Genomic DNA, 27,628 nt, shown 5'->3' on the forward strand with positions numbered 1-27,628 from the left:
TCGTGCCTGCGTGCTCAGTTGTTCAGTTGTGTTCGACTCTTTTGTGACCCACTGGTCTGTAACCCACCAGGCTCCTCTGTCCCTGGGGTTCCCCAGGCAAGAATCTTGGAGCCGGTCGCCATTTCCTTCTCCAGGGCATCTTCCTGACCCAGGGATCAAACCCACGTCTCCTACTCGACAGGCGGATTCTTTACCACTGAGCCATCTGGGAAGCCCAGATTAGAGCTATCTAACTAGTGGCTCAGTTCTAGAAAAGGGACCCCACATGCAACTTCCAAAGAGGAACCGAAATGGAGGGGAGAGTGGCAGGAAGGGTAAGGAGGGTGAGCAAGGAGGACGGACCGGGGAAGTGATTCCCTGACGCACGACGTCCTTGCGGGCTGCTGCGACCCCGATTCCAACCAGGAGCGCCTAGCGCCCCCGCCAACACCTCCCTCAGGAGAGTTTAACGACCGGCACGGTAAGGAGAGAGAAAGCAGAGATGTGGGGCTGAGATTAGGAGATTTAGGGTGGTGCCCGTCAAATCCGCTTGCCACCTACATCAGACTGCCGGCATGCCCGGGAAGGCAGACCCCTGGACCCGCTCCACACCCGCTCCGTGAATCTTGGGCCGGAGGAGGGGTGCGGCCTGCCGCTGACGTGTGTGCACGCTGCGGTGGGAAGACTCCTCATTTAGGGAAGCGCCAAGAGGTTGGTGGTGGGTGCCGTGACAAAATCATTACGGAAAATAAGCTCATCTTTCCAGCTCAGTCTTCAAAATTTAGTCTCGGCGCTTGCTTTGCTAGCACGTATACTAAAAATAACTTACAAACAACAACAACAAAAATCAAATAAACACAATTACTTATAGCTTACTGGGATTATTTTTGGAAAAAAATTAGGAAGCCTAAGAAAATGTACAGATAATAAAAATCACAGAAAGTTCAACAATTAGAGAAAATCCCCACTACTATTTTGGCTCTTTTCAGTCTTTTTCAGTATTCAGATCTCAATATATTTATATAATTGAGGTCACCTGCTCTATCCTCTTTTTCTCCTGACATTGTATATATCATAAGGAAAATTTCAAGTTGCTAAAAAGCCTTTGAAAAATTAATGGCTGCTTAATGTTATCACTTGGATGAGAGGAACTATCAACAATGTTTTCATCATTGGACATTTAAGTTTCTGTTTTTTCCCTGTTTTATTCAGTATATGGGGCTTCCCAGGTGGCGCTAGTGGTAAAGAATCTACCTGACAATTCAGGAGACTCCGGTTTGATCCCTGGGTCAGGAAGATCCCTTGGAGAAGGAAATGGCACCTCATTTCAGTGCCTGGGAAATCCTATGGACAGAGGAGTCTGGCAGGCTACAGTTCATTGGCTCGCAAAGAGTTGGACACAACTGAGGGACTGAGCACCGTTCGGTGTACCGCGTAGAGCTTTTATTATTTAAGATCCAGCCTCATTAAGTTAACGGGTCTCTTTCTCATGTCTCTTAGAAAGTTCCAGTGGGCTTCACTACAGAGCTCTGAGAGGCGTGTAGCCTTACTAAGTTAACGGGTGTCTTTCTCATGTCTCTTAGCTCCAGCAGGCCTCACTGCAGAGCTCTGAGAGGCGTGTATATCAGGTGTTCTCAGTACTTTGCATCCTGAGAGGTACGTCTGTTGAGCTGGGGTCCCAGGGGAGGGTTCTCTCTGCATGTACAACCACGGACTGGGAAATGAACTTGGCTTAGAAGGATATTGTCAGAAAGAGTGAATGAAAGCTATCTTAATAAAATCGAAACCAGGGGATTTTGCTGAAGCTGCTTTCAAAACATGAATGACCCATGCAGACATAAGGAAAGAATAAAGATCGAAAGGTTTGGTTTCTATATGATTGTTTTGGAATTTTTCCAGTTACAAAGTGTTATTTACTAGTACTGTAAAAGTATGCCAAAAATACATCTTCGAATGCAGAAGAGATAATTAGGTTTCACTGTCCCAAGTAAAAGGAAAAGAATTATTTTCTGTCTGATCTCTCAAACTCTGGCTACCTGCCTGGTATTTCCCTGCGATTTCACACTTTGGCATGGCCTTTGGGCAGACACCCGGAACGGTACCAAAGAACAAGGCTGCCAAAATAACCCTTTCACCCACTTTTCAAAGGAAACCAGCCATCTTAAATCTATATTTAGAGGATAGCTAAAATTAACCATTGCTTATGAAGATTATTGTTTTTGTGTCATATTTCTTACACTGCAGCTATCCCTGATTACAAGCCAACAGAATTCATGGAATTTATAATAAATACAAGTTATCTCACCTGAATCTTCAAGCTTATAGAGCTTTAACTAGAGTGTGTCCATTTCCCTGCAAAACAAACCTTAGGCAAATTTTTGAAAAAGGAAAATTGTGTCTTTGGATATTCTTGCTTTGATTTTTCGGGTTCCTTACATGTTCTTCTTTTTCCCTACATGCAAACCAGGAATCTCCATTATTAATCAGTACATCAGGTGACTCTGAGACACCTGACAGATATATAATGGGAAGAGGCACAGATGGGTAGGATTATATAAATACTGCCAGTGGGTAGTTAAATTACCATGTTGAATATTGGGCTTTTTCCTGTGTTTCCTAAAATGGAAGCAGGGAGGAGGCCCAAAATCTGTCTCCCTCTGGGCTACATTTATTCCTCAACTACTCACTCATTCATTCATTCATTCCCTCATTCATTCATTCCCTCATTCAATCATTAATTTACTCATTCAATCAGTCATTTAACAGATACATCTTAAATATAAGCTCTTATTAAACTGTAGGGAGTGGAGGGTGCGGAGCACCCAAGGTGGGAAAGACTATATTTGCCATGAATTCTAGTGTGGAATTTGCACACCTTAACAGGCAACCACAGTGTGAGACAAAATTCAAGAAATACCAAAGGATACCTGCAGAGTACATCATGTGAAATGCCGGGCTGGATGAAGCATAAGCTGGAATCAAGATTGCCAGGAGAAATATTGATAACCTCAAACACGCGGATGACACTACCCTTATGGCAGAAAGAGAAGAAGAACTAAAGAGCCTCTTGATGAAAGTGAAAGAGGAGAGTGAAAAAAATGGCTTAAAACAACATTCAGAAAACTAAGATCATGGCATCTGGTCCCATCACTTCATGACAAATAGATGGGGAAACAATGGAAACAGTGAGACTTTGTTTTTTGGGGCTCCAAAATCACTGCAGATAGTGACTGCAGCCATGAAATTAAAAGACACTTGTTCCTTGGAAGAAAAACTTGACCAACCTAGACAGCGTATTCAAAGGCAGAGACATTACCAACAAAGGTCCATCTAGTAAAACCTATGGTTTTTCCAGTAGTCATGTTATGGATGTGAGAGTTGGACTATAAAGAAAGTTGAGCACCGAAGAACTGATGCTTTTGAACTGTGGTATTGGAGAAGACTCTTGAGAGTCCCTTGGGCTGCAAGGAGATCAAACCAGTCCATCCTAAAGGAAGTCAGTCTTGAATATTCATTGGAAGTACTGATGCTGAAGCTGAAACTCTAATACTTTGGCCATCTGATTCGAAGAACTGACTCATTTGAAAAAAACCCTAATGCTGGGAAAGATTGAAGGTGGGAGGAGAAGGGGACGACAGAGGATGAGATGGTTGGATGGCTTCACCTACCCAATGGACATGAGTTTGGGTAAACTCCGGGAATTGGTGATGGACAGGGAAGCCTGGTTGCTGCAGTCCATGGGGTCACAAAGAGTCAGACATGACTGAGCGACTGAACTGAACTGAAAGGATACCAACATTTTCAGAAAGTCTTTTTTTTTTTTTTTTTTAAACTTATTTCTGCCTCATTTGGCTTCAAAAGAGGATTTGGGGTAGCTCCAGGGATACATGTAATGCAACAGAATAAAAGTAAAATAGATGAGAATGGCAGAGGAACATAAGGGTAGAAAAAGATGAAATCAGAGTGAACACCGTACACGAATGTCCATCTTCAGTTAAGCACGTGCATTGGTAGAGGTGGGCTGCACGCTTGGGTCTGAGCTTTCTCAGCTGCCGAAGCAGAGTCCCATCCTGTGGTGAGTTCACTGTACCAATAAAATATAAAGTTTCCAGGGATCGAGGTCTGAGAGAAGTCTCTTTTGTGGGTCTCCATTTAGGGTACTTTCGTGAGGCAGTGGACACTGTTCCCAGCCACATCCCTTGCAAAATACAAAGCTGTGTTTCACAAAGCTATCTATTGTAATACTAAAATGCAAAACAGTGAAGTTGGACCCTTACCTCACACTATATACAAAAATTAACTCAAAATGGATCAAAACCCTAAAAGTAAGCCCTAACACTAGAAAGCTCTTAGAAGAGACTTCCCTGGTGATCCAGTGGTTAAGACTCCACGCTTCCACCCAGGGGATGTGGGTTTGATCCCTGGTCAGGGAACTAAGATCCTCTATGCCGCATGGTGTGACAAAGGAAAAAAACAAAAACAGCAAAAGAAAAGGAAAACACTTAGAAGAAAATATAACAACAAATCTTGGTGACCTTGGATTTGACAATGGATTCTTCTATATGGCATCGAAAGCACAAACAATAACAACAACAGATAAATGGGACTTCACCAATATAGAAATCTTCTGTGCTTCAAAGGACAGAGCAAAGAATGAAAAGACCACCTGTAGAGCGGGAGAAAATACTTGCAGATATAAGGAACTTCTTTCAAAGTATACAATATAATACTATATTCTATACTGGCAGTATAGAGTATAATACTATATAATATAGAATATAATGCAGTATTTATAAAAGAAACTTATACAACTCAGTAATAAAAAGACAAATAACCCAATTTAAATAATGGACAATAATGGGCTTCCCTGGTGGCTCAGATGGTAAAGAATCTGCCTGCAATGCAGGAGACCTGGGTTCGATCCCTGGGTTGGGAAGATACCTTGGAGAAGGGAATGGCTACCCACTCCAGTTTTCTTGCCTGGAGAATCCCGTGGACAGAGGAGCCTGCTGGGCTCCAGTTCATGGGGTCGTAAGAGTCAGACGTGACTTAGCGACTGAACAACAACAACTCAGGGAGGACTAGGCTGCTGCAGCAGCCGCACTGCCAAGGTGAGATGTCCCCGTTTCAGAGGAGGCTGCTGCTGCTGCTGAGGCGCCTCAGTCGTGTCCGACTCTGTGCGACCCCGTGGACTGCAGCCTACCAGGCTCCTCTGTCCATGGGATTTTCCAGGCAAGAGTAGTGGGTTGCCATTGCCTTCTCGGATTTCAGAGGATGCATGGTGCTCATGTTAAGTGGTGAAAGAGGCAAATCAAAAGACCACATATCACATAATTCCATTTATAGGAAATGTTCAGAACAGATGAATCTGTAGAGACAGAAAGCAGATTAGTGGTTGCTTAGAACAAGGGGAGAGAGACAAAGAAGAGGCGTAATTAAAGAGTGGCTTTTTTATTTTTTGGTTAGGCAACTTAAACATTCTAAAATTGATGGTATTGATGAGAATACAATTCTGAGTGTTCTAAAAACCAAAAACCATTGAATTGGACACTTTGAGTTAACATTTATATCTCAATAAAGATGTTACCAAAACAAAAACAATCCTAGGAGAATTTAAAACATTGCAATCAAGTATATGGCCCTCTGATGGTCTGACTTGTCCCAGACAAGTCAAGAATATCTAGAAAAATACGTGCTGCATATCTTTCTGAAAATCATCCATTAATGTCATTTCTCGTAAGCAAGCTCTGATACAAATGGAGTACCAGAGAGTTCACATTACGCTTTCTGGCAGGATCCTAAAAATACAATTTTTTTGTGTGATTAAGGATAAATTCTTGTGCCTTGGCAATCCAAAATGGTGTTCTTTCATGAGGCCTGACGGTTTAGATATACTCTGGTGAGAGCACCGAGGTGTTTGGACGATAGCGCTGCTCAGTGCTGAGAATTAAGATGAAACAGAGTGAGTTTAGTCAACAGGATGACTGTTCACCACGCAGAATGAACCTGAACCATTACACTCGATGTGGTCCCAAGCACCATGATGAACTTAGACAACATAAATTAAAAAAAATAAATAAAGTGGTATCTGTTCTGATTTTCTTAACGTAAAACAGACACTGTAACTAAAGTAATAATAATTATTATTATTTTCAAGACGGGTATTCAAGGGACAGCCTGACACAAGCTCTGGGTGAGTCATCATTATCGGCATGGCTTCACATTATCTTGTGTGATGTGTGAAGTTCAAATATTATTACATTGCCTCCCTCAAAAATAACTACCGTACAAGGGGAGAGAAGGCCAAAGGTCGTCTTGTTCTGGGTAGAGACCCAGATCAGTCTTCTCGTTGACGTCATCCAGGGATGACGCCTCGCCTGCTGGCACCGCCCGCTCCGAGCCCGGGTCTCCCGCTGCAGTGCTGCCTTTAGAAGCCCGGCTGCACCCTCACCTGCTGGCCTCACCTGCTGCATCCTCACCTGCTGGCCTCACCTGCTGCACCCTCACCTGCTGGCCTCACCTGCTGCATCCTCACCTGCTGGCCTCACCTGCTGCACCCTCACCTGCTGGCCTCACCTGCTGCACCCTCACCTGCTGGCCTCACCTGCTGCATCCTCACCTGCTGGCCTGCTCTGGGCGCTTTCTGTCACTCGTGTCTCACTGGAGATCACTCAGGTCCATCTCTGTCACCTCAAAGCTCCACCTCTCTGCCTCTGTATCCTGCACACAGTCCTCATCTCAGGCTTTGGCCCCTCCCCAAATCAGCCTCTTTTTAGTATTTGTTTTTGGCTGAGCCACGTGGCAGGTGGGATCCTAGTTCCCTGACCAGCGATCAAACCTGTGCCCCCTGCAGTGGAAGCATGGAGTCTGAACCATGGGGTCGCCAGCACGTGCGTGCTAAGTCACTTCAGTCATGTCTCACTCTTTGTGACCCCACACACGGTAGCCTGTCAGGCTCCTCTGTCTGTGGAATTTTCCAGGCCAGAATACTGGAGTGGGTTGCCATGCCCTTCTCCAGGGGATCTTCCCAACCCAGAGATCAAACCCATGTCTCTTTTGTCTCCTGCACTGGCAGGCGGGTTCTTTACCACTAGCGCCACCTGGGAATTCATGCTGTAGTTCTGCATTTATTCCCTTCAAAAATACAGATGGTAAGAGAAAATAGCATGTAACAAAACAGAAAATAGTATGGTCCTATTTTTTTTTAAATGTACTTTCATATCAATAAGCATGGAGTTTCCTTTTCTGGGGGGCCACGTTGTATGGCTTGTGGGATCTCGGTTCCCTGACCACGGGCTGACCCGGGGCCATGGCAGTGAGGGCAGCACATCCTAACCACGAGTTTCCTTTTTTTACCAACAAAAGTGAGATGATACAGTTTGGCAACTTACGTTTTTATGTTTTATGCCATCGACCTCTCTCCGTTCTTAAAAATGACAAAACGTTATTATCCATACAAATGTAAAGTTACTAATAAATCATGTTCGTTTTCTTTGATACTATTATAAACACAGATTTGTATGTATTTTTAAATGTAATCACTCCTAGGGAGAAGAATTTGGGGTGATTTTTACTTTCCTCTTGTAATTTTCTTGTTGTTTAGCCGCTAAATTGTGTCTGATTCTTTTCGATCGATGGACTGTGGCCCTCAGGCTCCTCTGTCCACTGGATTTTCCAGGCAAGAATACTGGCTTAGCTGCCATTTTCTCCTCCAGGGATCTGCTTGACCGGGGATGAGAGCCGTGTCTCCTGCATTGCAGTTTGCCACTGAGCCACCGGGGACGCCCCTGTGTATTTTTCCCACCAGATTTTTTTTTTTTTTTTTACAATGAAGAAATATTTTTTAAAAAGCAATAGATTGCTCTCTTAATCATAAAAAGCTGGTCTACATAACAAAAACAAAGAAGATAAAACTCTGATTTCAAATCCTGCAAATAAAGCACAAGCGAGGAGAGGCAATTGGATGGTTTATGTGAATAAGATCTGGGGTTTTCCGTCACTTCATGCATCTCACCCAAACCCAGGAACCCTGTGAGGTGCTGTGGTGCTGAAATTCTAATGCATTTGTAGGAGACGTTAACGCTGAATTACGGCATGCCGACCGTTGGCTTTGAGCTTGTCCAAACACTCACAGATCAGCTCCAGTTGTGCATGGTCGACAGAGGCCTTACAATCCAGGGAACATTCAGACAGAGGACAAAGATCACAGGTCAGTGCTGAGAAAACCCCCAGCAATTGGCACAGAAGATGCAAGAGGATGTGTGTGTGTCCTCAAATACTTCCTGCTTTTGAAAGCAGGATGGAGTCCTTCTGTGTTGCCCCAAAGAGCAAAACTAGGCCAAGGCGCTGGGATTCATACAAGCCAGCCCGATGTCCCCCGCACATCAGTGCTGGCTATGCACAGCACCAAGTGCAGCGAGCTTCCCACTGCTCTTAGCGTTTACTCCCTGGGAAGTCATGGTGCTGGGGGCTGATCCAGACGACAGCCAAGCCCCCTTCTGCCCATAAAGGCATATCCTCAGTGGCCCCAGAATCTGCTCACTTCTCAATCTCTGTCTTCAGTCACTTCAGTTCAGTCGCTCAGTCGTGTCCGACTCCCTGAGACCCCATGGACTGCAGCACGCCAGGCCTCCCTGTCCATCACCAACTCCCGGAGTCCACCCAAACCCATGTCCATTGAGTCAGTGATGCCGTCCAACCATCTCATCCTCTGTTGCCCCTTCTCCTCCTGCCTTCAATCTTTCCCAGCATCAAGGTTTTTTCCAATGAATCAGTTCTTCATATCAGGTGGTCCAAGTAATGGAGCTTCAGCATCAGTCCTTCCAATGAATATTCAGGACTGATCTCCTTTAGAATGGACTGGTTGGACCTCCTTTCAGCCCAAGGGACTCTCAAGGGTCTTCTCCAACACCACAGTTCAAAAGCATCAATTCTTTGGTGCTCAGCTTTCTTTATGATCCAACTCTCACATCCATACGTGACTCCTGGAAAAACCATAGCTTTGACTAGATGAATCTTTGTCAGTAAAGTAATGTCTCTGCTTTTTAATATGCTGTCTAGGTTGGTTATAGCTGTCATCTCTGTCATATCACTTACTTTGAACTACATTATCATTGGGAAGGATAAACTAGGAGCTTTGGATTAATAAACACACACTTCTACATAAGATAGATAACCAAGAAGGACCTACTATAGAGCACAGGGAATTCTACTCAATACTCTGTAATAACCTGCGTGGGAGAAGAATCTGAAAAGGAATGAACATTTGTATGTGGATAACTGGGTCACTACCCTGTACACTTGAAACTAACACGACATGGTAAATCAACTACATGCCAATAAAATAAAAAACAGCACAACTGCGGCTGGGACAGTTGCACGGCTCTCAGTCGGGGTAGCCTGTGGCCCACAGCTCGGGGCTCATACCAAAGAAAATAGGAATGCATCTTGATGAACAACCTCATGTCTTTCCACTTGCAGGATTCGTCTCAATAAAGGAAAGTTTTGCTAATAACAGACAGGCAGTGCTGCCTGAAATTGGCAATGACGATTCAGTCGCCTCCCCCTGATGACCCATCAGAACCACTCGGCAGGACTCCCATCGATTGTAGCATCCTCTGTTGGCAAGGACACTTTTCTGTGAATCATTGGTGTCTACGCCGGTTACAGTCAGGCTTATAACACTTCAAATGCTATGAATAAGGTTGTTTTATCACAGCTATTTAAAGATGGCCATTTTGACCACGAATTCTGTGCGACAGACATTTTCACCCCTTAAGGTTGGCCCTCGTGTTAATTTTAACCCACACTCCTCTTCTGTTCCATGCCTGAGTCTGGCTCCGTTACAAAACCTTACCCATTCCGTTATTCCTATCCCATAGGAGTCTAAGCTCTTCCTCATCCTCTCCCATTGAGGAAAGGCTGTGATTCCTCAGGAAACGGTGTAGAAGGCCTTAGGTAGGTACGTGACATAATTTCTCATCTCTCTCTAGGCCCCCTTTCTTAGATGCAAAAAGCTGAAAGGCAAGGAGTCAAATGAAGAAGGAGTGAAGGAAGATGCTAAAATAGTGCCCCAGTGGCCAGGACAGGATTGCTGTTGTTCAGTTGCTAAGTCTTGTCTGACTCTTCGGCGACTCCATGGACTGTAGACCTTCAGGCTCCTCTGTTCATGGGATTTCCCAGGCAAGAATATTGGAGTGGGTTGCCATTCCCTTCTCCAGGGAATCTTGACCCAAGAATTGAACCTGCATCTCCTGTGTTGCAAGCAGATTCTTTACCACTGAGCTGCCAGGGAAACCAAACTCCTGAAGGGAAGCTCATTTTTTTCAAGCAAAGTTATTTATTGTTTTTAATCTCTGTTTCCTTTCTATTATCTTCTATAATGAGAAAGCCTTTATTTGGTCTTGCTTAGAAGTTTCACTTCCAATGAAGAATCATAAAGGATTAATTTATTGATTTGTTGATTTCCTCAATTATCCATTCACCGATCCATCACACCCATATTGACCACTGTGTTCTACAGGCAGGGAGATGAGAAGGGACAAGACACAGACCTGCCCACTAGGTGCCCATTCGGCAAAGTGGGCAGGAGCTCCCTCCTTGATGCCCTCCAAACAGTAAGGTCAACATCGGGACACTGATGATGTCATCTCTACTAGTGAATTCTCTTCCCAAAGGCCAGGCTTGAAGAAGTGGGTTTGTATTGAGATGGCAGCTCTCTGGGAAACTCCTGTTCACCCTTTGAAACTTACAGATGACACTTAGCGTACTGCCTGGCTTCTTATCTGGTAAACGTTCCCTGGCTTGTCCTGGTGTTGTAGGATAACGAATAATTCCCCAGACAACTTGGGCACTTCGTTGTTTATCTTTCTGTCTCCCTCTCCCAGAGTGTTAACTCCTCTGGGAAGGACTGAGTTTTAGCACTGCTGCACCCTAGCACCTGGCAGTGAGCCGGGCACATAGCTGGCACGTGTTGGCACCCCATCTCCGGAAGGGGAGTCAGGGCCGCCTCTCTGTTTGGATCTCTCCACAAACTGTTGGGATGCCAAGGTGCTGGACTGGCTGAGCAGCACGGGGAGGGAGGCTTGGAGAACTCCTTTTTACTTAAGGGACAGTTCTTTCCATTCTAAGTCTTAGCGTTGTCTGTCTTCCATGCGAAGCTTCCAAATGGGTTTTCCCCTTGATGGGAACTGCTGACCATAAATCAGTCATTTCTGCACATCTGTGTTTCATCCAGAGCAGCGCAGTGGAGTCCTTGTGTTTAGGGGTCCTGCCTTCTGCACCTCATGTGCTGGTCTAAGCCAGAGAAAGGAGTCATTATCATCAGGTCTGTTACCCTGGATACCCTGTACCCATGGTGATCAGATTTTATAAACAAAAGTCAGAGCTTATGTTCAGTCATGGAGGGAGGACTCACGGAGTAAGGCAGAAATTGGGGCGTAGTGGACATGAAGTCCACAGTGGGGTCACTGGGCCCCCCCTGAGTCCAGCTCTCAGAGTGTCTCGTGAGTGCTCTCCTCTTTTAAAGGCACCACAGCGGTCAGCAGGGTTAATAGAGCACCAAGCCGTCCTTGCCTCTTATGCCGTGAGAAGGGCCGTGTGCTTGGACCTGGGCTTGAATTCCTGGCTCTGTTACCTACTGACCTATGAGGCTGGGCGAGTGGGTGGACATCTCTGCGCCTCTCTGCTTTCCTGTTACGGGGTGAGCTGGAGAGCAGGTGCGCTGCAGCACACAGCCTGTCCAGTAGACGCCACGGGCACTGCGCACACACTAAGGCCGCCTCTGTTTCCTCAGCTCCTGGGGACAGGCTGAAATGATCATCTTACAGGCCCAAATCAGATTAAACCAAAACAAGATTTAAACAAATGTTAAAAAAGGAAAAGACAACAGCTTTAAAATTCTGGCTTCCAAATTCCTGATTATTTCACTCCAGGAGCTGTGGCCATGTTCAGAACAGCCTGGGTTACACTTGGATTGGGGTTCCCTTGCCCCACTGTGGGCGCCAGGGCTGGACACTGTGTATTCCTTGGGGTCAACAGAGGCCAACTTCCCTCTATGTAAGGGCCCCACTTGGCCGAGTGCAACGTTGGTTCTACTTTTGTCATGGATGTTGATGAGCGCTGTTCAGAGTATGATTCACAGTCTTGTCAAAATCACATTCTGCATTTCTTCACACAGATACTGAAATGTATGGTTTATCATTTTTGTATAAACTCATGGTCTCTGAAGATCTGCTTATGTGATGTTTCTCAGCAGTAACATTGTGAAAGTTGGTGGTTGTCTAATAAAGGTTCCTGGTTTCAAAATCAGTTTATTTCCTTGTTTCCTTATAAGTGTGTTTAAGTTCATTCTTGATGGTTTTTCCCTAAATTTTTCCAAGCTATTAAAAAGAGGCTGACTAATGCATTTGTACAATGTACACAACACTCTGAAAGGAAAAGAATCCAACTGAAATGAACCACAGTGCAATTGTGGTTGAGATTTGTTATTATGTGAAAAAGCAGAGAGTACAGAAACAGCCCTCCTTCCCTTTTAAACATATGTACATATGTAACATATGTGCATGTTTAGGTATGATAAAGATACCTAAAGATAAAAGACCAGAAAGCTACGTACCAAACTGGCAGCAGTGGCTAGCCCTAGGTGGCAAAAGTACAAATGACTTAAGGTTTTTCTTTTTCTAATTCCTACTTTATGGGTCACTGGACAGTCTAAAATGAGCATGTGTCCCTTGTTTAAGAAGGGTGGAAAAAGAAAGTTACTTTAAAAAATATATTTAAAATATGTTCTAATTTAAGTATTTTATATTAATAATAGAATAAATACATTTTATCATATAAGATATAATGTAAAATATAATATTTAGAATATTTTTAAAAATCTGACTTCTAAAATAATAAGCTGGGTGGACAATGATGTTAAGGTTCAGTTCAGCTCAGTTCAGTTGCTCAGTCGTGTCCGACTCTTTTCGACCCCATGAATCGCAGCACGCCAGGCCTCCCTGTCCATCACCAACTCCTGGAGTTCACTCAGACCCACATCCATCGAGTCAGTGATGCCATCCAGCCATCTCATCCTCTGTTGTCCCCTTCTCTTCCTGCCCCCAATCCCTCCCAGCATCAGAGTCTTTTCCACTGAGTCAACTCTTCGCATGAGGTGGCCAAAGTACTGGAGTTTCAGCTTCAGCATCATTCCCTCCAAAGAACGCCCAGGGCTGATCTCCTTCAGAATGGACTGGTTGGATCTCCTTGCAGTCCAAGGGACTCTCAAGAGTCTTCTCCAACACCACAGTTCAAAAGCATCAATTCTTCGGTGCTCAGCCTTCTTCACAGTCCAACTCTCACATCCATACATGACCACAGGAAAAACCATAGCCTTGACTAGACGGACCTTTGTTGGCAAAGTAATGTCTCTGCTTTTGAATATGCTATCTAGGTTGGTCATAACTTTTCTTCCAAGGAGTAAGCGTCTTTTAATTTCATGGCTGCAATCACCATCTGCAGTGATTTTGGGATGTTAAGGTTACTTATACACAAAGCTCTAACAAATCAATAAGATCTCAAGTGCCTCAACAGAAATATTTATAAAGGGCCTGATAAGACAATTCATAAGAGAAAAAATTTCAATGTCCAACCCAGGTAGGAAAAACTAGACCTCATTCTTAATCAAAGAAACAGAAATTAAAGACAGCAAACCTCATCAAATTCTCATTAACTGTTGGATGCTGGAGCAGAGCGGTGAGTCAGTAACAAGAGCCCCCATCTATTGAGTGTTTGCTGACAGGCAGGCACTGAACTGAGCCCCAGAGCTTAAGTAACCTGTTCGTGACGACTCTGAAGCCAAACCAGACTCTGTGAACTAGAAGCTCCGTGGGTCAGTGGGGCAGGGAATAGGAACCGCAAGGCTCCTGAGGAATACTGACAATCTGCTTTCCAGGAGTCTGCCTCAAAACAAACCCTCTCGCCAACTCGTCAGATCCTACCTTCTAGGAATTTACCCCTCACGGTCAGATAATTATTTTCATTACCTGAAAATAATCAGAATGCCAACAAAAATAAACACAAAAGTGTGCTAAAGTAAAATGTGTAACTTAGAGAAATAGTGAAATAAATGATATTATATCCTATTTTGCTGTCCTAAACGTAGCTATTTTGAGGAATTTTTAGCGACCTAGCAAAAGGCTCATGATTTAACACTTTAAACCAGTAAAACACTCTAGCCAGATCACCATTTGGAGAAGCCCACAGTTGATAAGCCCTCATCCCCAGGTACAGAGCTTCCAGCCAACTTTTATTGTGTCCCACTCTTAAATATATGAAAGAGAAAACAAACCCCAAATTGTAAAATTAATATCACTGGTATCCATGAAATGAGAATAAGATACTGTTAAAGGATAAGAGAAATTCAGGGAAGAAAATAAGAGTTTTTGAAAATTAAAATAGTATGGCATGACAAATTAAAAACTCAATACAAGGTCAGAGACTTCCCTAGTGGGCCAGTGGCTATGATTCCGAGCTCCCAATGCAGGGTTCTGGGTTCAGTCTCTGGTTAGGGAACTAGACCCCACATGTGACACCCACATGTCACCACTGGGACCCCACGTGCTGCAACTAAGACCTGGAGGAGCCAAATAAGTGAGTATTTAAACAAACAAACAAACTCAGCAAGAGGTGAGAAGATAAAGTTGGGGAAACATCCCAGAAAGCAGAACTGTTGTGCTTAGTCTCTCAGTCGTGTCCGACTCTGCGACCCCATGGACTGTAGCCCGCCAGGCTCTTCTGTCCATGGGGATTCTCCAGGTAAGAATACTGGAGTGGGTTGCCATGCCCTCCTCCAGGGGATCTTCCCGACCCAGGGATCGAACCCAGGTCTCCCACATTGAAGGTGGATTCTTGATCATCTGAGCCTCTGGGGGAAGGGGTAGAAAGCAGAATAAATAGATAAAAGATGGAATGTGAGAAGAAAAAAGGAAATTAATGATTCTATCCAGGAAATCCAACATTAAATAACAGAGTGTTCAAAGGTGGGAGGTGGGACATCAGGGGAGAGAGAGGAAATGATCAAAGAAACTATTTGAGAAAAATTCCCAGACATAAAAGATAAGAGTTTTCAGACTGAAAGAACCTCCAAATGCCAGCTCCATGAGTGAGACGCCATGACACCAAGAACACCATCCGTACCTGTAGGTCAGCTGTGTTGTTGTCTCGTCACTCAGGCGTGTTTGACTCTGTGCGACCCAGTGGACTGCAGCCAGCCCAGCTCCTCTGCCCCTGGGATTCTCCAGGCAGGAGCACTGGAGTGCGTTCCATGCCCTCCTCCAAGGGATCTTCCCGACCCAGCAATTGAACTCACATCTCCTGCATTGGCAGGTGGGTTCTTTACCACTGAGCCACCCAGGAAGCTCATATTTTAAGAATAAGCAGATCAGCAGAGTCTGGGGGCTTGTCTGCCTCCCCCCGCCCAGGGGCCCCACCCACCTCTGGGACTGCTTGTCCCATGTCGAAGAGCATCAGGACCACCTCATCCATGTTGGTCTGGGCCGGCACTTGGAGCACCTTCCAGATGGTCTCTTGGGCCGTGGCGTCCGTGGCGCTGGGCATGTGGTGGTAAACATGCTTGATGATCTCAGGCACCTGTGGGGGGTGGGGGGATGCGGAGTGCCTGCTTCCTGGGTGCTCGACACCCGCTCGGCAGGAGCCTCGGACCCAGGCATAATCAACTATACCTCAATAAAACTAAATGAATAAAATAAAGTTTAGAATAATAAATAAATAGAACGAACCTGTGCAGACGCTGGGACTAATGAAGAACAAGCTTTCAGACAGAACAATGCAGTCTTCACAGAAAGGATCAAGAGTAACAATGACATCCAGCTCTGAAAAGCAGCCCTAGAAGCTGGAGGATAACTGCTAGAGGCCTTCTGACATCTGAGGGAAAATCGTTTCCAGGCTAGAATTCAGTACCGTCCACCAAGCATGAGGGAAAGACAAGAGGCATTTTCAGATGTGTGTGGCCACAGCTTTGTCTCCGGTTCACACTTTCTCAGGAAGCTACTGAAGGACACACTCCACCAAAAGAAGGGGTAAACACACAGAAAGGAGAGTCAGGGTCATTGAGTAGAGCGGGGCTCTGGGGAGCCCAGTCCACATTTTCCACTGTGGAATGTCCATAGATGGAATGAAAACCGAGAACTAGGAACTAGTCAGAAAAGCATATCATTTAGAGATGGTAAGCACGAAAACAATCAGCTAAAAGTTAGTCGCCTCTGGGGAATGGGAAACTGGAGGTGGAGGTCCATGCTTTTTATCACAGGTCTCGGGCAACCGTTTGACTCTGTAACCTCTGTATAACTTCTAAAAGAATAAAAATTCAGCTTAAAAATTCACATAGATAATATTACTGGCTGAAGGAAACCGTGCAAACACGATTTGAATATATTGCTTTCTGACGCTGTCACTTTATGCAGAACCAGCACTCCGAGACTCTAGGAAGAGTTGACAGACCCCATCCCATAGCTGTCAGGTGTCCCGGACGCCTCTGACAAGTGCTGGGCGGCGGTCAATGGATCCTTGAAACCCTGTCAAGTGCCTGAAGGGCTGGCCCTCGGTGGTGGTGGTGGAAGGGCCACCAAGAGGCTCGGAAGCCTGACAGCCCAGGTGGGTCTTCCTCCCACCACACCGAGCAGCTCTGCGTCCTCTCGCAGCTGGGTGTGCACGCTTGCACACGGCTGCGGCAGGTGGGGTTCGTGTGCGGCTTGCTCCTGAGTGTTTCCAAGCTCACTGGAAGCCCACAGTCTTGCTGCAGTAACACGGAAGTGCTTATTTCAGCCCGTAGAACTCTGACCTGAAGAAGGCAGCCTAACGGAGCTCTCAAGATGCCACGCAACAGCGCCCTGAGGATCTGGGTGCCCCTGCCCAGCCGAGGCCTCTCATAGCTACTTTCATATTAAAGTTGTCCGACTGGAGACAGCACTCTCACTGTCAGCAGACTTGATGCTAAGCTGCCGCTGCCTACTCTCCTGTGTCCATAGGATCAGCTGCTTCTGAGGTCAGCACCCAGGGGAGACACAGCTCTCCAGGCCAGCCACTCAGGGGTCAGAGCCTGCTTAGGACAGGATAACTATTATTTAATTTAACGAAAAAGTGAGAGAATGAGGAGCCTACCTCCAATCCGTATTTTATACTGCTTAGGAGTGAAGGTTCTTTGACGTGATCTCAGTAGTAACGGGCTTCCCAGGTGGCACTAGGGGTAAAGAACCCGCCTGCCAAAGCAGATTGATGTAAGTGACCTGGCTCAATCCCTGGGTTGGGAAGACCCCCTGGAGAAGTGGCAACCCACTCCAGTATTCTTGCCTGGAGAATCCCATGGACAGAGGACCCTGGTAGGCTATGGTCCATAGGGTTGCAAAGAGTCAAACACAACTGAAATGAGTTAGCATGCAGAGCAGTAATATCATGCTAATAAATTTTGAAAAAAGAATGACTAATCATTCAGGATTTGGGGACAATTTAATTCTAGAACCCAGAACTCGGGCTGCGGGTATGCCACAGAGATACACGCTACTTTCAGCTCTCGTGGACCCACCGCTCCTGAGAGCTGCTTAATCTCACCAGATTTTAGGTCAGGTCCAAAAACTCATTGCCTAAAAAACTCAAGATATGTGGCAGAAATAGTAGATTTAGTCAGTTTCGCCTTTTAAAGATGGGTTAAATGAGCTTTTAAATCCATCTTAAGAAACGGTGATTACACAGTATCTTCTGTAGGAAATTCACCCATTAATTTTTGGCCCAGCACACAAAGGGGGTGAAGATGAGAGCTACAAGAGTAGAAGACAAAGCGGCAGATGGGACAGGCCATGTCATTGGTTACGGAGGAGAGTGTGACACCAGAAAACACCAGCCAGGAGCCACAGCAGGTGGTTCTGTCTGCACTCTGCTACGCTGCAACGTTGGGCAAATGACTTCTTTTCCTAATCTTTAGAATGGGATGTTGTAGGCCAAGATGAGATCATGCTCCGTAAAAGTAACTCACAAACTATAAAGTACTATGCAAATGTTTATAAGGAGTAAATTAAATACCAGGAACTGGAAACGGGAACTTGCATGGGCCAGCCTCAGGAGTTCTGGCGCTTACAAATAAATACTAGGCCGGGGGTTAGATTTGAGGGGGGATTTCCAAGCAGTTTGGACTTGTGCCATCTTACTGTTGATTTTTAAAGTTTCATACTTATTCCTTCTTTCAAAAAGCTTTTTTTTGGGGGGGGGGTATACATGTAATAACACCACTGAATTTTACACTGATTGGTATACGTATGTGTGATAGAGGAGCCCGTGAACTTGATGAGATGGTCTGGAGACTAGAAATCTGAAAGTTGACTATCTGGCCAATTAAAGCACTCAACAACACACATTCACAGCACACGCTCAGCAGTATTTGTCCAGTGATGTGGGTGATGAGGGCCTACCTGCAGGGTGCTTCTGGCCAGCGTAGCACCTTGATCTGAGAAACTGCTGAACTACCGACTCCACGTGCAAATGGTATGAGTTCCAAGGGCTAAAGTTGACTTTGGCAGAAGATACAGGTTGTTTCAACATGCCAACATTTTTAGGCTTTCTTTGTTTTTTGAATTTTTCAGCAGACCATGGCAACTACACAGTGCGTTTTTTTGCCTGGAGCAATTTGCCCGAATTGCATAGAAGAGGGCACCACGGGTATCAACAACTTTCCTCCATGCTCTGTTTCCAGACACCAAAGCAGCGAGATACCCCCGTCTTCCTTAAGCTGTCCACACCGTGTCATTATCTTCCAGACACAACAGGAAGTGTGAAAGTCGTCCTTAGCTCTGATTTTCTGGGATGTTCTAGGAAACAACAGGTTGTCCAATCCTGCTAAAATGTTAAGCTAGTTTTGCAAAACTCTCCCAAAAATATGTTGTGACATCTTTTAAAAAAAATGCAACTGGAAGTCTAGATTTATGACAGACATAGTTCACAAATAATTAGCAGAGTAGCTACTCTGGATAGTTTAGATTTATTAGGCTTTTAGGCCCACAGAGTTTTTTATATTACTTTGGAGGAGCAGTTCTGATTGTAAAAGACACACCCATCCACTGGAGAAACAGAAAAAAAATGGAAAAACAGGAAAAAGGACATTTTCTTAAATTTTACCACATAGTAGTGACATTTAGGTGTATTTTTGTCCATTTTTTCCTACGTGTACCGTTGTATCTTTGTGATTGTATTGTGACACAAATATGTATGAAGATTTTTGTCATTTAACAGCCTGGAATATTTTTGCCTCATGCTATTTAAAAAATCTTTTAAAATCTATTTTTACAAAGCATGTTTCTGATAATAAGAAACATAGAAAATTCAAAAAAATATATAGTAGATGTGGAAAATAAAATAATCCATAATCCTACAACTCAAAGTAATCATCATTAATACTTTGCCATATTTCCTCTCTTCTCTTTAAATGCATTTTCTTTTACATAGCCAAGATAATACTTCTTTATTCTGTTTTTCTTCACTCACATTTCTTAAGTAGTTCCCTACAAAATTAAAAACATTTGATAAAAATTATTTTTAATGTCAGCAAGTGTTCTAGCATGTCAGTATACACGTTGGTCATACCAACATATCATATGCACGTATGTGATGCTTAGTTGCTCAGTCATGTCTGACTCTTTGTGATCTCATGGACTGTAGCCCACCAGGCTCCTCTGTCCATGGGATTTCTCAGGCAAGAATACTGGAGTGGGTTGCCATTGCCTCCTCCAGGGGATCATTCCAATCAATGTATTTCCTTAAACACTCCTCTTCTCAGTCAAGGTTTTTTTCTAACAGGTTAAATCTTTCTTTAAGTAATCCAGGAGTCTTGAGTTTTGTATTAATTTTCAATAAACACTCAAATAGCTTGAGAAATTCTACCAAAGCTAAGGAGGAGAAAATGGGTCACTATAAATACGAAGTCAAGACGTCATCGTTCTTAACCTCAGGTACTGAGCTGGGCATTAAATATTTGCTGCATGTACATTTGCTTCTCACCTTTTCCAAAAAGAGCTTGAGAAGGTTTAGAGATCCTCAGAAATTAGGACAAGCACAAAGGTGCTAATGGCAGGCCACACTTTTGATTCTGAGCATCCAGCTGCCAAAGCAAATTAATCTTAAGAGTCACAGTTTCCTTACAATGGAAACTACGCTCAGCTCAGAAGGGCTGCTTTGCCTGGTATGGAGACCCATGAGACTTCTTTAAAAGAGAGTGAAAGCTTTGGGCTTGGCATTGGAGGCTGTGCCTGAGCCTAGGAGCAGAGGGTCTGAATTCCAGCTCTGGCCTGGCCACTCACTAGCAGAGCAAACTGGGTAATCACTTGTTTGCTCTTACAGCGTTTATTTCTGTCACTTAGGGGTCATTTTTTAAGTACCCCACCATGTGTCACTCAGATTGGAAAAGCAAATAAGAAGCTTGTGTCCTGAAGGAGCACAGATCCTGGTGGGGAAGACCAGTGTGTACGTTGCTCGGCCCAAAGCTTATCATAAAGGTGTACACCAGGGCTCCCCTGGTGGCTGAGTGGTAAAGAATCCGCCTGCCCGTGCAAGGGACACGGGTTTGATCTCTGGTCCGGGGGACCCTGGAAGCCGCAGAGCAACTGAGCCCAGGAGCCACAACTACTGAACCTGTGCTCTGGAGACCGGGGGCCGTGACTACTGAAGCCCATGAGCCTAAAGCCTGTGCTTCGCAGCAAGAGAAGTCACCGCGATGAGAAGCCCTAGTACCACAAGGAAGAGGAGCCCCGCTCGCAGTGGCTAGAGAAAAGCCCACGCAGTAACGAAGACCCAGTGCAGCCCCAAATAAACAAATAAACAAAACCGTATATATATGAAAAACATTATTTTTAAAAAAGTATAAATAGGTCTGGAATGTCCTATCTGACACCTGTGACTTGCAGGTTAATCCAGACACCAAAGAGCAGCTCCTGTACAATTCCATTACGCTGGTCAAAATCCACGCCCTGAGTTAGGGAACACTGAAAGCTTAATAGCACTGAACCTTCTCAAGCATCGGTGAAGCAACCAGGGCCGGTATGACATGGAAAACTGAGTACGCGCAGAAGGTAAGTGGCGGTGGTATTCTCACTCACTTTGTAATTATAACGTGGGTTGTTTTGCAAAATCTGTTCCAGCAGAGCGCAGTCTTTTTGAATTGCATGCCCTGTCGGAAAGCCAGCCCTTTCTGTCCCTACATCCACTTCTCCGGCACGACGGTCTGGCCAAGCCCTTTCCAGTCTCTATGTGATGCCCCCCCATCCACCTGTCCACGCTATCATGGCAAGTTCCCCTCTACTGTTCCACCTTCAAGTTGAAAATATTCACATGTCTTTGGCACTGAGTTTTCTTTGGTTTCTTGTATCCAGTTCATCAAACTTGACAACTTTTTTTCCTGAAGCACACGTTCAGGTTTTCCATTCACCTCTGTTCTCACAGAGGCATCCTGGCCTCCATTCTGGGGTCTCCCAGTAACTTCCCCTTGTGGCTTTCTGCCTTTTCCCCCCAAGCCCCCTTCTAATTATTCCTATAGATCTTTACACTATTAGCTTCTACGGTGACTTGGAGAAGGCAATGGCACCCCACTCCAGTACGTTTGGAAAATCCCATGGATGGAGGAGCCTGGTAGGCTGCAGTCCATGGGATCGCTAGAGTTGGACACAACTGAGCGACTTCACTTTCACTTTTCACTTTCATGCATTGGAGAAGGAAATGGCAACCCACTCCAGTGTTCTTGCCTGGAGAATCCCAGGGACGGCGGAGCCCGGTGGGCTGCCGTCTCCAGGGTTGCACAGAGTCGGACACGACTGAAGCGACTTAGCAGCAGTGGCAGCAGCATGGTGACTTACTTTTTAGAATTCCTTTGATAACTCTGCTGTTTTCCAGAGTAAATAACTACTTTGGACTCAGTGGAAAACTATAAAGACTCTAATCAGGATTTTCCATCCAAGCAAGTTTTTTTTCACATAATCTTTGTCTCTCAGGCATAAGACCTCTCATTGGTCACTATGATACTCCCTCCTCTTTTAAGACTCAGAATCCCAATTCACAAGAGATTCTTTCATATTTTTATTATTTGTTTAGGCTGTGCCAGGTCTTAGTTCTGCCATCTGGGATCTATTTCCCTGACCAGGGATTGAACCCATGCCCCTTGCATTGGAAGTGTTACCCACTGGACCACCAGGGAAGTTGTGATCCTTTCATATTTAACTTTGCATTTCCTAATTCCATAATTCACATATATTAGCCTTGGAGAAGGAAATGGCAACCCACTCCAGTATCCTTGCCTGGAGAATCCCAGGGACAGGGGAGCCTGGTGAGCTGCCGTCTCTGGGGTCGCACAGAGTTGGACACGACTGAAGTGACTTAGCAGCCTTTCTGCATTTTTTTAAAAATGTTTGATATAATTATTTAAGATTCAAATCAACATTTCGAAGCAGACTTAACTCATTGGAAACATTATTAAGGCAGAACGCCAAATGAGTCAAATTCAAAGCACTATTATTTCTTCTGTTCACTGATGGAGTTTATTATTCATTTTGCATTCATTAATTTTTTCAGTCTATGTGTATCTGTATTTCTTATATACAGCCTTGTTTGTTTTGCTCTCTCACTAAGTTGTGAGTCCTGGGGACAGTGAGCTTGTCTGCTGGAAAGTCTTCCTGGGGTGTCAGACATTTCTGTCTATCCCTCCCCATGGCTTCAGCCCTGTGGTCTGAAGGGAAGAGACCGTCTTTTCTTAGGGTCTTGCTTTTCCCAGTCACACGATTGGTTAAGAGGTAGGACTGTAAACCAGTGTGAGCCAGTCACAACAGTCCACTCCTCAGACCACCCGTGATTGGTCCACCAAGGGACATGTGACCCACATGAGGCCAGAATCCTGTCTTACGACTTTGAAGAGAAAAGCTGCTTTTTCCCCGTTGTGTGTAGAGGTGTAAGAACCAGGAGTCTGGACCTTGTTGGGCATGACATCTCCCACCCGCGAGAATGGTCTGGGAGGATGTGGAGAAGCAGGCCTCTTCACATGCCTCTTCCTGACATTCTGAGATTTAATTATTCAACTAGTATTCAATTCTGATAGCTACCCCAGTATCCTTTCAATAAATCTCCCATTTTATGTGTTTCATCTAGTTTCAGTGGAGTTTCTGTCATTTGCAACCTAGAGGGTCCTGACATAGAAAATTTAAACTGTATTCTGGAGTCCTTGTAGCAGAGAGCTGTAAAATGCTAACACGCATATAATGCAAGCCTTAGAGAATATCAGGCCCATTATCTTAACTTCAAAAAAGCTTTAGAAGAACATTTTTGTTGCTAAAATTCTTTACATTCTGTCCTGGAATTCTTCCTATTTTTTTCTTTACTCCCCACACCCTGTGGTTACAACACCTAAAAATTGTCACGAGATAGAATTTATTTGGTCTTCAGATAAGGGAAACTCCAACCTCTCTAAAGTGAAACAGACTTATATTTGCTGATTATTCCTTAAAACACAAAGTACCATGCATGAAATAAATAAGGTATAAGGATGTATTGTACAGAACGGGGAATATGAGAGTATTTTACAATCAGTCTAAACGGAGCATATCTATAAAAATGTTGAATCACTATGTTGTATACCTAAAAGTAATATAATACTGTAAATCAACTACACTTTAAAAAATGAGTTGTTTATTGTACATGACAGATATGTGTACAGTGCTTATATTGAGCCAGGCATGTGCTAAAATTTAACTCATTTGAGTATCCCAATGAATCTCTGAGGTAGATACTATTATTATTGCCATTCATAATGAGGTAATTGAAGCACAGAGAGATGGAGTAATTTGCCCTAGGTCACAGAGCTAGTGGAATGAATTTGACAATTTATTACGCGTCAAAACCAATGGGGTGTGCATGAACAATGCAGATTCCTGAGACCTACTTACTCAGAACCATACCAAGGAAAGATAAGACTACTCTTCCCATTTTTTTACATTGACCAAAAACTCTGATCTCTCCTCTGCAAGCTTTAGCTGTCTCAAATCTGGTCAAGAATACATTTCGTTGTCTTTGATTTTTGTAATAGAATGAGATTCTGCCACATGTGGATCTGATATTTCAGTTACACTGACTTTGCTTTAATAAATAGTGCCAAATATATACTCTCAAGCATTCACGAGAGATCTTAGTCTTGACTATCCCCCTAGCTCACTGCAAAAAAAAATAGTGGAAACAGATATTTGAGACAGACTTAACCAAAGAACAGGCTTACTATTCCAGCTTTCAGCCATTTCCTTACTCTATCATGCAAACAAAATAAACCCACGGGCTTGGACTTTGTTAGTTTGCTTCTCTGTGGAAATGCTTTCAATCTCTCTCTTGATAAACAAGCTGCCACTCAATGCTGTCTTAACTGCAGTCTGGGTACTCCCCCCAACCCCGTGCTTGTGCAGCGGCTGTGTGTGAGGTCAGCAGCAGCCACCTGGAGACCACAAATGTGGAACCCAAGGAGGTGTTTTCCAGAGCCACTCCAGCTCAGTTCAAAGACTGCTCTGCCTCTTCCTGGCCCCCAGGGGCTTTCCAAGTCCCCCTGTGCCACTCAGTGTTCTTATCTGTAAAATGGGATAATTATGGTACCCGCATCAGAGGGTAGCTGTGCGGAATGAGCGGGGTCAGTCCGTCACGTGAGAACAACACACACAATCTACATCCAATAAACCTCCTTCACCAGAGTCTGAGTTCCATGAAGAGCAAGTTCATTGTTTTGTTCATGAATCTATCTAGAGTGAACTGCAGCCACAAAATCAAAAGACGCTTGTTCCCTGGAAGAAAATCTGTGACAAACCTGTGAAAGTGAAAGTCGCTCAGTCGTGTCTGACTCTTTGCGACTGCATGGACTATACAGTCCATGGAATTCTCCAGGCCAGAATACTGGAGTGGGCAGCCATTCCCTTCTCCAGGGGATATTCCTGACCCAGGAACCAAATCAGAGTCTGCTGTACTGCAGGTGGATTCTTTACCAGGTGAGACACCAGGGAATCCTAGACAGTGTATTAAAAAGCAGAGACATTACTTTGCTGACAAAGGTCTGTATAGTCAGAGCTGTAATTTTTCTAGTAGTCATGTACAAATGTGAGAGCTGGACCATAAAGAAAGCTCAGCGCTGAAAAATCGATGCTTTTGAACTGTGGTGCTGGAGAAGACTCGAGAGCTCCTTGGACTGCAAGGAGTTCAAACCAGTTAATCGTAAAGGAAATCAACCCTGAATATTTACTGGAAGGGCTGATGCTAAAGCTGAAGCTCCAATACTTTGGCCACCTGATGTGAGAAGCTGACTCATTGGAAAAGACCCTGATGCTAGGAAAGATTGAAGGCAGGAGGTGAAGGGGGCAACAAAGGATGAGATGGTTGGCTGGCATCACCAACTCAATGGGCATTGGTTTGAGCAAACTCTGGGAGATAGTGAAGGACAGGGAAGCCTGGCGTGCTGCAGCTCATGGGGTCACAAGTCAAGCCTGACTTACTGACTGAACAGTAACTGTCTAACACGCCTAAAACACAGCAGGGACACACACGTAAGTGGAGTGAATAAATAACGCCCAAGTCCACCCGTGCTTCAGGGCCTTTATTTGACCTTACTGTGAAGTTATCATTCAGTAGCAATTACTTGTGCCACGGTCTGTTCTAAGCACTTTATAGACACTTTAAACCATTTAATTTCTGTAACAATCCTGTGAGACAGTTACAATGCGTGTGCCTTTTATGCAAGATGAAAGTGAGCGACAGAGATGTGGAGTACTTTGCCCAACCTCACAGAGCTGGCAAGCACCAGAACTAGATCCCTTTAACCTATGTTTGCCACTAATTATTTCTTCCTCCTTGAAACGCTCTTCCCATGTCTTCCCTGAAAACACCCTCTTTTAACCTGATTCCTCCTTCACTGGCTCCCTTCTTTCCTTTTAAAAAAAATTTACTGAAGTATGGCTGATTTACAATGTTGTGTTTAATTTCTGCTCTACAGCAAACTCGCTGTTATACGTTTATACTCTTTTTCATGTTCTTTTCCTTTGTGGTTTATCACAGGATATAGAATATAGTTCCCTGTGCTGTACAGGAGGACCTTGTTGATCATCACTGGTTCTTTTCTTTCTGCTCATCTCTGCAGCAGAAATGACACCCCCCAGAACCTTGTCCACGGCCCCTGTCTCTACTCTCACCCTAACATGCTGACCTGGTTGTTGGTGTCATTCTCCCATGTACTCTATGACTCCCAATCCGTACAGATTTCCATCCCAGACATCCTTCCTAAGGCTCGAACTTCTGTGTCCACTTGCTCACTAGATCACACACACATCCAGCATATGAAAAATAATAAATGGTGTGAAGCTTTCTACTGTTTTCTCTAGTTTAATCAGTTCTATTTGGGCAAGAGGAAGGGAAAGTTTGTCACTCGTTTTGCAAAAATGAGATGAGATAACGCACGTGTCTGTCTTTTCCTCTTTTCTTATTTAACAATGCACGGGAATCTCTCCAGGCTGGTAAGCAGGCTCTCACTCACCCTTGCAGGTGCCGATAGTCCAGGGGCTGGAGGCGCCACCATCTTTCGCTGTGTTTGGGTGTATTCGGGTCGGAGGGCCTGCGGTTGTTTCCAGGTCTCTGCCACCTCGCCCTGTGCTGCCGTGAGCAGCCTGGAGCATATGTGCCATTGTCCCCTGATGCTTTGTTTCCGTGGGATTTTGTCCCCCAAATGGGAATTGTTAACAGCAGCTAATTTGGAGCGTGAGTTATAAAGAAATAAACACACGGAGAGGGCCATCCATGCAAAGAAGTTCGGGAGATGCTGATAAGGATATTTGACTATATGCTTACTTAGCAGGCTTTGGATGTGAAAAGATACATTTCCCAGCAACTAGCAAGCAGGTATCATTGAAGGAGAATTTGGTAGGAAAGGACAAAAGACGGGGCCTGGCACAGAGCAGCTAAGGATCACCCTTGCGAAGCCCATTTCCTGTTGCACTTGCCAGGCCCTCTAAGGCTGGCAGAGGAGCAGGGTTATTACTGGAGACTGAGTCCCTGATCTTGAGCTAATCAAACTGCAAAATGCTTCCAGCAAACTCCAGCTCTGAAAGATCTTTCCAAATGCATTATCTTCAAGCTGGTGACTTAAGTCATGAAGGTGTCTACTGAAGGCAGGGTGTGTGGAAGAGCATCGTGTGAGGAGTGAGAACTCACGAGTCCTTGGCTCCGCCAGCTTGTCGGCATGCTGGCCCTCCAAGCGAGCCTCCAGATCCCCATATATAAGTTAAAGCCAATAATACGCACGCCGCCCACTTGGCAGCATTGTAGTGAGGAGCAAACGGAATTATGTAAATGAAAGTGCTTTGCGAGGGCTCTACATATATTAGCATTGTTAATCTTATTCAGATTCCTGAGTAGGCGGTATACTGTGTATGGTGGCACCTTTCCTGCTCTTTGTGTTGCCAGGAAAGAACATATTAGCACTTCAAAGAAGATTATTTTGTAGCAGTCACGAAGTGCCCTATGAAGGTTCAGAACAATGATATAGAAATAACCAACTAGGTATCAGCCCTTGAATCCATCATCAGACACTCTTCCACGGACTTCT

At 44.6% G+C, this 27,628-nt stretch overlaps 1 long non-coding RNA gene across 1 annotated transcript; it reads left to right on the forward strand.

The window, feature by feature from the left end:
• Window positions 1-219: 219 nt before the first annotated feature.
• Window positions 220-12,288, forward strand: LOC123333609. Its single transcript, XR_006550994.2, has 3 exons — window positions 220-460; window positions 1,563-1,635; window positions 9,861-12,288. It is a non-coding gene; the product is annotated as an uncharacterized LOC123333609 (long non-coding RNA).
• Window positions 12,289-27,628: the final 15,340 nt, after the last annotated feature.

The sequence above is a fragment of the Bubalus bubalis genome, chromosome 5 (assembly GCF_019923935.1).
Source record: "Bubalus bubalis isolate 160015118507 breed Murrah chromosome 5, NDDB_SH_1, whole genome shotgun sequence".
Lineage (NCBI taxonomy): Eukaryota > Metazoa > Chordata > Mammalia > Artiodactyla > Bovidae > Bubalus > Bubalus bubalis.